The sequence below is a fragment of the Myotis brandtii genome, unplaced genomic scaffold (assembly GCF_000412655.1).
Source record: "Myotis brandtii unplaced genomic scaffold, ASM41265v1 scaffold1270, whole genome shotgun sequence".
NCBI classification, from domain to species: domain Eukaryota; kingdom Metazoa; phylum Chordata; class Mammalia; order Chiroptera; family Vespertilionidae; genus Myotis; species Myotis brandtii.
The window spans coordinates 115,407-127,789 of record NW_005354465.1 but is presented as its reverse complement, the minus strand read 5'-3'; the positions used below and the strand labels follow the sequence as shown (position 1 = coordinate 127,789).

Here is a 12,383-nt window from a genome sequence, read left to right as displayed (position 1 = left end):
CAGGCGAAGTTGGCGGGGGCAGACCCCGGCCGGTCTCAGGGCTGACCTCTGCTGCCCGGGGAGTCAGAGAGCCCTGGATGTGGGACCCAGCTCCCCATCGATGCCGGCGTGGCCACCTTCTTACTCTTTGGGGGTGATGGCGACCCCTCCCAAGCCCAGGTCACCTCCCTGCATTTTTCAGGGCGATGGGAGACCCCCAAACCACCTCGGCTCATCTTCCTGCCCTCTGAGGATAAAGGGGGAACTTCATCTAGCCTTCCAAGTTACCTTCGGGCACTTAGAAGCATGGAGTCCCCATTTCTATTCCCCAAGTTACTGCTCACACCGGAAATGTGGGGGAATCTGAGCACTGAACCCCAAGCTCACCTGAGAATGACAGTGCAGCTACCCAGTCCTTCAGTTACTGCAATTTGGGGGGGCATGAGGACCCCCACCTGACCCTGAAGTCTCCCTATTCCGCACGTCCAGCCAGACTCTAGGGCCTCCAGGGGCTGCCCAGGGAACCAAGCTGCTCATGTTAGGGGCGCCGAGAAGGCAGCTGGCCCCTGGGCCTGTCAGGTGTGCACACCCAGGCGTGCAGACATGAGCACATGCACACATGTGCATATACACACGGGGGGGGGGCGGAGAGCAGCTGGGGATGCTCACACCAAGGGCCACACACTCCTCCCCTCGCCCCCATGGGGGAGGGGTGATAAATATTTCAGGGGCTTTTAGCTCTGAAGGGGCTGAAGCTGGGGGAGGGAGGGGGATCCACGATGCCTGATTAATGGGGTTACGGGCTTGGATCAATCCGTCCGCCTGCTGCTCCCTCCTCCCCCTTCCTCCCTCCCTCTGCCTAATGCGCTTTATCAGGAGAGCTTTTCTGACTTGGCAGCGTCGGGTGTTTTAAATAGACCCATTTAGAGCAGGGGTTGGGGGAGAAAGGAAAGGGGGGAAGGGAGAGAGATTGAGACAGGCAGGGAGACAGAGACAAATCAGGAGAGAGACAAGCTCCAGAAGAGAGAGGCCGGGAGAAAGACAGAAGGAGATGCGGAGACATGGAGATATGCAACTGGGGATGAGACGCCCACAGAGGCTGAAATGGGGGAGATGGGTGATGGGAGGCCAAAGGAAAGCCAGGGGGTCCAGGAGCTGAAATGAAAAAACTAAATAGAGACGCAGACAGAGAGAGGAAAGGAGCCACTGGTAGTGGGAGAAACCCAGAGAGAGGCTCTCGGCAAGGGCTGAGTCCAGCCTGGGAGACAGCAGATACCTTTTATTTCCAAAAACAGTTTTTCATCCACTTTGTTAAATTAAAAAGCCGTTTTTAAAGTGGAGCTGGAGGTGCTGCTGGGGGAGGGTGGACAGAACTGCCAAGTCCTCCTTCCAGCCTCCTCAGCCTTCACAGAAGCTGCCTCAGCCTTACCCCCCCAACCCCCGCCCCCGGGGGGGTGTTCTCCAGCTCCCCTGCTCTTTGTGATCCTCTGGGATCCCTGGGGACAGGGTCAGGGCATCGGAGCTACTGTTCATTGGCAGGAAGTCCTTTCTGCTGTCTGGCTTCAATCCCTCCTGCTGCAGGAAGCCCATTCTCTTGCCTGACCACTAGCCTGCCTTCTCCACCTCCTGTTCCAGCTCCCCAAGGTGTTCCCAGTCTAAGGGGAGGATTATGTGCCCTCACAGCTCAGTAGCTCACTTTCCCAACAAGCCATCAGACTCCTCCCAGGTGTGTCCCCTATAAATATTTATTAGCTATTAATAAATCTGAACTTGTATCAGATACCCCACTCCGTGTCCTTCGGTCCTCTGGGGAACAGTGAAGATGGAAGCTTAACTCTCTACAGCCCTCTGGAGCCTCCCTTCCCCCTCTTCAGAACCCCAGCTCCATTTTAAGTCCCTTTAATGGCCATGCGTCTGGGATACCTCACCCCCCACTGAACAGCACCCCAGTCCTAATTCTGAAGGGTCAGGCCCCACCACTCCCGAGCCAAGCCGGGAAAATGGCCAGTCTGTTTGGGAGCTGAGATGAAAAGCCCGCTGGCCTTTGTGGGCTTCTGGCGGGTTTTGGACAATAGGCCCTTCCGTTCCGCTCCAGTGCCTCAATTCCTTGGACAACCCCACCCCTGGGCTGCCAATCCAGGGGCCTTGCCTGGATTGAATGAAAGGCGGGAAGAGTTAGACCCAGCCCTATGGCTGGCCCCAGAATATTTTAGACTTTCTGACCCCCCCCCGCCCCCCATCCCATCTCCTCCAAACCCAGCTGCTTCCCTAATCGAGCCAGAGAGATGCTTTGGGGGCAGAGAGGGAGCCTGACAATGAGACAAAAACATACTCCCACATCCGGGATTCAGTCCCCTCATGCAGAACCCAGTTTTCTGTACTGGCTGTGCTCTAGCCTGTGTGATTGTGGGTAAGTCTCTCCCCCTTTTCAGACCTGTTATGAGAGCATGAAAGGCCCCAGGAGGAAGAAGACAGGGGGAAAGAAGAAAGGGATCTCGGGCCCTCCTTCACTAACGTCCCCGACCTACAGCTCCACCTACCATATCTGCCTGATGCCCCGAGACTGACCTCCTCCCCTGGGTTCCCAGCACATACCTCTTCACCACTGGCCACACACCGAGCACATCAATGTCCTCCTCCTGCGGACCCAACTCTTCCTGAGACTTCCAAAACCAAGGGGGCGGATGATGTGACAAGGCTGAATTCTAGAAGGGCAAAGGGCACAAATCAGAGGTCACAGAGGAGCCACGGGCCTTGGTCCAACCCAGAGTCTGTTCTATACTCACAACCCCCTGGAAGAAGGGGAGACTCGGGCCGGCAGCAGAAGCATCCAGAAGAAGAAAAGTTGGGAGTAGTCCAAAGTCCATCTGGCACCCCTTGCGGACTTTAGGTTCTGAACCACAGGAGCAAAGGGAGGCCAGAAGCCAGTGGCTGACACCATGTACAGATATACACGCTCATATTCACCCAGACACCCCCAAATCTCCACACAACCAGTTCACAGACATCAGTACCTTCATATCACACACATGCATTCTCACATGCGTCCTCACGCAGAGACACATGGCCACTGGCAGGGCATAAACACTCACCATCTTACCATCCTCTTCCTCTGCCTCGTCACCACTCTGATTTATTGAGCATTTGTTACGTGCCAGGAACTGTTAGGCACTGTATATGCATTATCTCATTTAATTTTCTTCACTTCTCCATGGGGTAGATTATAGTACTATTCACATTTGACAGTTGAAAAAAAAACTGATATTTAGGGAGGTTAAGGAACTTGCCCAACACCACATAGCTGATTAGTTCCGGAACACAGATTTGAGTCTTCATTCCAGAGCTTTTCTTCTATACCAGTTTGCCTCTGCAGATCTCTCTTACCTGCTCGGTGCCTTTTCCAATAATAATACAGTAGCAGCTAGCAATTGTTCAGGCTCTTTGATGAGCCAGATACCATGGTAAGTACTTAACATACATTTTTGCACGAAATCATCAAAATAACCTGTGGAGGTAATTCTGTTTACATTTCACAGGTGAGGAAACTGAGGCCCAGAGAACAAAAGCACTTGCCCAAAGTCACACGACTTCTAGTTGGTAAGGGAGCTGCCATTGTACTCAGGACTATCTTAAAGGTCACTGATGCTTCTACTGGCTCCAGTCACTTACCAAGAGCCCTCACCTTCTACAAGACCCTAGGACAGTGGTCGGCAAACTCATTAGTCAACAGAGCCAAATATCAACAGTACAACGATTGAAATTTCTTTTGAGAGCCAAATTTTTTAAACTTAAACTATATAGATAGGTACATTGTTATTAACTTAATTAGGGTACTCCTAAGGCTTAGGAAGAGCCATACTCAAGGGGCCAAAGAGCCGCATGTGGCTCTCGAGCCGCAGTTTGCCAACCACTGCCCTAGGAGATCCTCGGGGTCCAAATGTCCCTCTTCCCCCAAAACTGGTCCCAAAGGCATGATCAGTTGCCTAAACACATACTCGTGAGAAAGGGATTCTGTGTCATCCAACTCCTCCCAGAGATGCAGAGAAACCACCAACTAGGGAGAGATGGCCAGAAACTAAAACAAGGTGTTAAGAGACAGGCTGGCTGGTGGTAACAGATACAGACATACCGAGAGATGGGCCCAAAGAGAGGGAGGCAGAGGCAAAGAGACACACATCGGGCCAAAGAATGACAGAGGTAGTTGGAAAAAAAGACAATAGAGGGAGAGCAGGGCACAGGTGGACATGAAAAAATGCAGACAGATACATGCCAACATACACAGAGACACATATAGAGCCATCCAACCTTCACAAGAAAAGATCTGTGAAAGCAAACAAGGCTCAGGCTGTGTGTGGCATGCATGTGTTGGGGGGAGCATGCAGAGTCTGTATCGCTACGCAGATTACACCAGCTGCTTCCAGCAATTTCATCTGATTAATAATAAATGCCCCATAATTACAGCTGCTCCCCCAGCCCTTCTTCCTGTTTTTTGTCAGCTGCCGCCAGGCCAGCCCTCTATGGACCCTATGGCCCCCTCCATCCTCACCTGCTGCCTTCTAGGAGGCTGAGAGGACATGAGCTGATGGAGGAGGCCACACTCCCAATCTGAGGGGGAAGACCCATTTCTCAGTCTTAGATTAATGCCTTCTGCCTCCAAGCAAAAGGTCATCTCCCTTAGGTCTCACTCAGAATTCTCTCTCTACCCTCGGTATATAACCTGTGACCCTTAATACAATCCAGTCTAGGGGCCCCAGTCTGGGATGCAGAAAGATGAACTCTGAACTTCCCTTGCCCATTCTTTGTCACTCACTGGCTGAAAGAAGTCTCCATTCACAAACTTCCCCTTGCCTTGGAACCCCACAGGCTCAAAGGACGAAGGGGCCAGGACAGGAATCCCCACCCTATCATTCCCACCCCAGCAGCCCCAGAGACTGTGCACTAGTGTACCCTCACGGTCTGGACACTCGGGGGGCTCTGCCTCCCATTCCTGAGCCCCCCTCTTCCCACCCAGGTCCACCTCCGCCCAGGCCTCCCACCCTAGCTCTCCAAGGCAGCTCTATCAGAATCAGCTGCGGGTTTGTGCTGATCTGTTTCTAATCGCTGGGGCCTGGTTCACGCTTGCCCCCCCACCCCACCCAATATTGATTCCATTATTTGGAGAGTCATTGACGTCAGGGGCCTGGATGGATGCCAAAACGGCGCTTTCTCCGGGCCTGGGCCAGGGCCCAGCCCCCCAGCCCATGATTTCAAGAAGGCGCCCAGAAAGGTCAGCTCAAGGACCAAGGTCACAGGGCATCTGCCTCCAGAGCTGGGCTCTTTTTACCTTTGTGGGATCACTGGGCAGCTCCCTTCTCCAGGGGAGAGGGGCTACACAGAGGTCTGAGAGTCAGAGGTCAGGTGGAGGGGGAGTAGAAGAGGGGGGGCTGCAAGAACCTTATTAGGACTTGGGCTGTAAGGGAGGCTTCTAGAAGGTAGAGATGGGGACAGTGGCTCAGAAAAGTCCGTGGGCCCTGGCTGGTGTGACTCAATTGGTTGGGCATCGTCCTGTGCACTGAAAAGGTTGCCACTCGATTCCTAGGACGTGCAGGAGGCGGCTGATCCATGTTTCTCTCTCACACTGATGTTTCTCTCTCTCTCCCTCCCTCCCTCTCTCTCTAAAAATCAATTTTAACCATCTTTAAAAAGAAAAGTCAACTTGGAGAAGATTTTTTTTCTTTGCCACACACTTATTTTGGAACATCCTGAAGCTGGACTTGAAATGGTTACTATTGACGACTTGATTTTTATATCTGATATCAGACGTAGCTTCTGATACATCTCAGAAGGAAATTCTCTGCAGTGCAGGATAACAGATTACCCTAAATGTTGCCATAATTTGACTAAATGGCATCACTGATTTTATAAATCTTTGTTCTATATAAAACAAAGATCCTGTCTCCTGTGCATCTCCTGCTCCGCTGCCTCAGTTTCCCCACTCTCCCAGTCTCTCTTGGCTCTGCATCTTTCTGATCAAGATGCAGCCATCGCTACACCAGCCAACACTGGCAACTCCTAGGCTCTGGCTGGACAGGATATTTTTAGGATCCGAACCCTGTGTTCTCAGACAGCCGTTAATAACCAATACAGACAATCCGTGGTGCCCACAACAGCTTAACAACTTCAAAGCCCAGCCTCAGAGGCTCAGAGATGGGGTCCACCGCCTCGGCTAGAGGCCAAGAAACCCAGACCTAGAGAAAGGGATGTGCTCACAACAACGTGGGGAAGAAGGGCTTTCTCACCTGAAAAACCCTGAAGCTGGGGAAAGAACAGAGGTGACCTCCGAACTGAGCCACAAAATCAGGGTCGTTGCCCTGTCCATTTCCCATCGTCCAAACCTTTTCAAGGAAGAAGCTGCCTGTCCTCTGCTCTCCTTCCCTAAGTACGAGGAAGTCCTTCCTTTAGACAAGCCTACAAATTACTCAGGGGTCCTTTGAACTAAACAGGAATGTACAACAGAGGCTGTTATATCTCAAGCCAGAAACCCCAGGGAGCCCCCCCCCCATCTCCCTGTGGTCTGTCCCACTCAACAGTTGTTCATTCCTCAACATTTATTGAGCACCTAGTCCCTCTCAGGCACTATGCTGGGAGTTGGCGTTACAGTTCTGCCTATGAGGAGCACTCAGTCTGATGGAAGAGAAAAAGATGTACTGTTTAATCAACACGGCCCTTCTGTGTACCAGGTCTGTGCCAGGGGCAGGGTACTGAGGGGAGCAAAGCAGACCCAGTCCCTGGGTCCCACAGAGCCCACAGGCAATTACTACGCAAGCTTGCTGAGTGTTGTGCGGGTGAGGTACAGTGTCTGGAGGGGTACGCTGACTGCTCTGGTCTGGGAAAAGCAATCCTCCTGCAGGAGTGAGGACTCTTCTGTTCTAAACCCCAGGACCAGCCCTTGCACTGACTAGAAGTCACCACCGTAATCTAACTTCAGTTCCTTCCACTATAGCTCTAGCCCCAGCTTCTGGGAGCTGGTTCCCACAGTGGCCCGGTCTAAATCAGTCCCCACATCTGCCCCAGTTCCTCCTTCTATCCCTTGTGTCCCCCAGAGCTCCCACCTCTGATGACCCCCAACCCAGCATGGCTGTTCTTTGGGCCTCTCTGCCCTTGGCAGAGGCAAAGGAGGTGGTGGTGGGGGCGGGGAATCACCTCAGTGCTCCTGGCCCACAGGGACCACCTGCCTTCCCAGCTCCTCCCCACAGGAAGCCAAGAGCCCTGGTGGGTGTGGTCACTCAGGGCCACAGGAGTTTACACAGCTGATGTCCCATGGTTGGCCTGGAGGAGGAGGTCAGCTCTCTCTCCTCAGCCTCCATGCTCTCTGGGACACCCCCCCCCCCTACAAACCAGGCACACATGGTCCCCCCCCCCAACCCATCTGCATTTCAAAGAAAATCCACTCCATATGTTTCCGATTCATTTACACTTCAACTCACCATGGGGGGGCAGAGAGCAGGGCGCCTTTCCTCCAAGCCCCCCACCCTCATAGGAGGGCTGGAGAGCATGTGTCCCCTTCAGGGACAGGAGCTGTCATAGCCCAATCATTTGAGCCTGAGGGCCAGGTCCTGACTTCCTGGGCTCCCATAGGGTGATAATACATCTCAAGTACCCCACCCGCTGGCCCCATAGTGGGAGGGCATGCATGTAAAGCCCAGGCAGAGTCTCCAGGGCAGGTAGAGGGCTAGGGTTGATTGCAACCTAGCCCAACACAACACAACCCCCCATCCTCTAGGGCTATTGTTCTTCTGAGGGGTAGAGGGAAGAACCCTGGGCATTCCCTGGAGACAAGGAAAGGGCTCAACAGGTATTCCAGGAGACACTGTGTGCTGTAACATAACCTGGCCCCTACCCCTCTTCAGCCAGGGCAGAGAAGAGAGGGTGGGTTCCAATCCAGTGTCTTCCTCCAGCTACTTTCTCAGGGGCTACAACCTCCCTTAGAATCAGAAACTCAACACCCTTAGAGGGTCAAAGGAGCCAGAGGCCTACCCCCTCACCAGGTCATCATTGTATCCCTCCCATGGTAAGTTATGACTGGGATGGAGCAGATGTCTTGGGAGGACATGAGTCTTATTTCCACACACCTGACTCTCTCTACCACAGAAGGGATGTGCATGAACAAAGCACATGGGAGACTCTAAGAGTACATATCATCCCTTCACCAAAAAGCTACTCAGACCTTCCTGCCAAGAGCCTAGTCTCCTTGGGGAAGTAAAGGCGGAAGGTTTAACTGGGTCAGTGTTTTTGTGGTAGGCAGTTAGACGGATATGAGCAGAGCAAGGACGATAGGCCAGGTACAGAAGGTCACCAGGTGAAAAGCCCCTGGATGCCTAGCAACGGATAATTGTAGTGGGGGACCCCATCCCCAGGGTTACCTTTCCTCCCCTAGCATATCACTGGTCATTGAGTTTAGACCCCCTGACCTTTCCTCCTTAGAGATAACATCAGGCTTCAGTTAAATTTCAGCTCCAGGCTCAGAAAAGCAGAAAAACCAGACAAGGGACACCAAGGGTGACCTCGGGACCAAGCTGCATCGAATAAAGACCCCCGCCCTGGCGCTGACCAATCAATCAGTGGAGACCCCCCGACCCTGAAAGGAATATTCTATTGAGATCCTCCCATGGGACCTCCCCTAAGATTTCCGCCCTTAAAAGCTTTTAGTTCGGAGGACCCAGTGCGCTCTCCCCCCTGGGAGCATGCCCACACCTTTCCCTTCCCCTTCTTCTTTCCCTCCCCTAATGCCAGTCACCTTTTATCTTCCTATCTTTCTAAGCTCCAAGGGCCTGTCCTTTGCCTCCATAACTTGTTTCCTAAACCCATGTCTTCTACAAACTGCTTCTTCTGTAATCACCTCTGTGATTTTTCTAAATAAATTGTTGGAGTCTTGGCCCTGAATTCTTTCCTAGCCAGAACTCAAGTACCGAGGTTGCTGAACCCAGGTCCAGTCTGACCCTACCGTCTAACACCTGGTGCCGTCCAGCTACCATGCCAACATTTTCCCATCATCCTCTCCATTAGCCCACTTCCCAAGTGAGGGATGTGACCACACATGTAACCCTGCCCTCCCTAGCCCACCTTTGGAGGGGACAGATCTTGTAGCAGTCTCAGTTTCTCACCCCAACTGCCCTGATATACACCATAAACCAAAAGGAAGCGTGGCTGTATATGAATATGAGTTCTAAATTCCACTGGGAGTATGAAAACCACAGTCTCAGTGTGCAGTTGAATGTCTGAGCCTCAGAATAAAAGTGTAACTGGGTGTGATTCTAAGTGTGAACCCAAGGTCCCATGTGAATATGAAAACCTCAACATGGAAGCAATGAGTCTGAATGTGAGCACTAGGGCCCTAGTGTGTATCTGGGCATAAGGGTGAGTTTCATGTAACCACCAGGGATATCAGTCTGAATGTGAACTTTAAGATGGAAGTATAGGTTTGAGTGTGAACTCAGGTCACGGTATGCTCTGACACTAAGCTGCAGGACTGAGGTTCGAGTTCCAGGATTCCCACACAAGTCAGTATAAATAAGCACTAGAGTCCTAGAGTAAGTGTGAGTGAGAGCCCCTAGTCCAGGGGTGGGCAAACTTTTTGACTCGAGGGCCACAATGGGTTCTTAAACTGGACCGGAGGGCCGGAACAAAAGCATGGATGGAGTGTTTGTGTGAACTAATATAAATTCAAAGTAAACATCATTACAAAAAAGGGTTCGGTTTTTTTTTTTTTTAGTTTTATTCATTTCAAACGGGCCGGATCCGGCCCGCGGGCCGTAGTTTGCCCACGGCTGCCCTAGTCTTAACGGCATTCTGAATGTGAATGCCAGGGTTCATCTGTAAGTCTGAGTGTGAACACTAGGTCCCTAAGTGATCCCAGGATGGAAGTGAGAATATTACATGTAATCGATCACTAGAGCTCTAGTCTGAATCTGAGTGTGAGCTCTAAGCTGGAAGCATGAGTCTATGACCCTGTGCCCTATGTGAGGCCTCGAGTTCACATGTGAGCTCCAGGTTCCTCATATGAGTCTGAATGTGAGCCCCTAGTCTTTTTTTTTTGTAGTAATTTTTTATTGTTGACAGTATTACAGATGTCCCCCCATTTGCCCTCCTTCACCCAGCTCCCACCCTACCCAGGCCTTCTGTGTCCATATACATTCTTTGGTTAATCCCTTCCTGTTCCCCTCCCCTCCCCTCTGAAATCTGTCAGTCTGTTCCAGGCATCCATGCCTCTGGACCTATTTTGTTCGTCAGTTTATTTTGTTCCTTAGATTCCACATATAAATGAAATCATGTGATATTTGTCTTTCTCTGACTGGCTTATTTCGCTTAGCATAATCTCCAAGTCCATCCATGCAGTCACAAAGCGTAAGAGATCCTTCTTTTTTTTACAGCCGCATAGTATTCCATTGTGTAAATGTACCACAGCTTTTTTAATCCACTCATCTACTGATGGGCACTTGGACTGTTTCCAGATCTAAGCTATTGTACATAACACTGAGCCCCTAGTTTTAATGTGACTCTGAGTATGAGCTCTAGGATGTGTGAATGGAGTAAGCTCCAAGGTCTTAGCATGAGTCCAATTGTGAGACCTAGGACCCCAGTGAGATTCTGAGCATGGGCTCTAGGTCTCAATGTAAGTCTGTAAGCCGAGTTAGGATAAAAATGTGAACCTAAGTGTGAACATAGAGTCCCCATGTGAGCCTGACTGTAACCTCCAGGACTGAAGGGTACAGCTGGATAGGAACCCCAGAATGTAAGTGTGCACCTGAGTGTGAGTCCATTGTCCTGGTGTCATTCTGAGTGTGAGTCATGTGCATTTAAGCGTCCCAGTGTGAATCTGAGTATGAATTCCAGAATCCCAAGAAGTCTTGAATGTGAACTTTAAATTCCTAGCGTTTGGATGAGGCTAGGGCCCCAGATGGAGTATTAGCCTTGATGGAGTGTGAACCTTAGTTCCATGTCAGAAATCCTGACCAGGAGCCCCAAGAACCAGTCCAGAGGATTTGTGTGGGTTTGAACAGTGGCAACAGGGAGGCATCGTTTATTGAAGACATACAGGCCCCTCCACCCCCACCCCAGCCCAGGCTGGCCCTACAGACATAGGACTATACAATTGTTGAAGCCCCATCCTCACACATGCAATGGGAGCCATCACACCCAGAATTAGACACACAAAAATAGGCTGTTTCAGAGCCCCTGGACATACAGCAATTACAGATACACAAACACACCCAGCACTTCGGACTCCCGCCACCTCCCTGATTACAGCCACACGAACGCCCCTCGTGACACAAACACAATTATGGCTAGTATTACAGGCAAAATAATTGATGTTACAGAAACACTCCGAAAGAGGCAGGCAGACACACACCCAGTGTTTCAGACAAGCTGTCAGCCACACAGACACACACAGACGCTTCTCAAAGAGAGACTAGTCGGAAAGAGAAAGAAAATCCTGAATTTTCAACAAGGCGTGAAATAGTCCTGCCCGCCTGAAGCTACTGGAGGGGGGAGGGGGCCAAGGGAGCGAGCTGCGCGAGAGCTAGACGCAGGAGGAGAGGCTCCGGAGAGGAGAGCTGTCCGTCTGGTGACCTCCCTGCGGCCCAGCCCCCACGCACGAGAGACACACTACTCCGAATAACACAGGGACACTCGGGCCAGCTCCCACCGAGCCGCGCTGGAGGAGACACACACCGGCGGACTCACAAAGAGATGCGAACACACCACACACGGACTCACACGGACACGCAACACTGGAGGACTTACAAAGAGACACCGGAGGAGACCCACTACGTGGAGAGACATCCAGGCACACTCACCGGGAAACCACAGAGGGGCTCATGCCGAGACACACACACACACACACACACACACACACACGGGGGTTCACACGGACACACAGACACTGGCAGACGCGTCCGTTCAAACCACTAGACGCTCTGAGGTCCAGATTCCTGCCAGAGAAGGAAGCTACCTCCGGGCGCGCGGGGGTCACTGCGACCCCCGCTCAGGAATTTTCCCAGACCCCGCGCGCTCTGCGGAGGGGTGAGGGAGACCAGGGGCGACAGGTCCATCCAGCCGGGCCACCTTCCCCACGCTGATCGTCCGCCCCCACTACCACCACGCCCAACCCCCCTGCTCGCCCGGACGTGGGGGGGCCTCTTCTCCGGCACCCCAGCCCCCGAGTTTTCGGGCAAAGTTTCCTGTGAACTTTCCTGTCTCCCCAACCCGTTGGAGGGCCCACGAGCGTCCCTCCCTCTTCCCGCGCGCACAAGAGCCGCGGGTCTGTCGGTCAGCCCGAGGGTTTGAGGGTTCGGCCGCGCTCGATCCGCCGCGGGATACTCACCGCGCCCTCGGACAGCCCGGACTCGGCGCCTCGTCCTTCT

The 12,383-nt window shown here is 52.3% G+C and overlaps 1 protein-coding gene across 3 annotated transcripts in view; it reads right to left on the bottom strand.

Moving 5' to 3' along the window:
- The window catches only part of CNTFR (ciliary neurotrophic factor receptor), a 40,158-nt gene extending 27,775 nt beyond the window's left edge, over nucleotides 1-12,383 (bottom strand). For 2 of the 3 annotated variants that reach the window (XM_005859513.2, XM_014534227.1), the window contains exons 1-2: nucleotides 12,344-12,383; nucleotides 2,575-2,684 (exon numbers count right to left, since the gene is read on the bottom strand). The gene's annotated coding sequence lies outside the window, so the exon portion shown is untranslated. The remainder of the gene's footprint in view (nucleotides 1-2,574; nucleotides 2,685-12,343) is intronic. The other variant, XM_005859514.2, reaches the window with a different exon arrangement.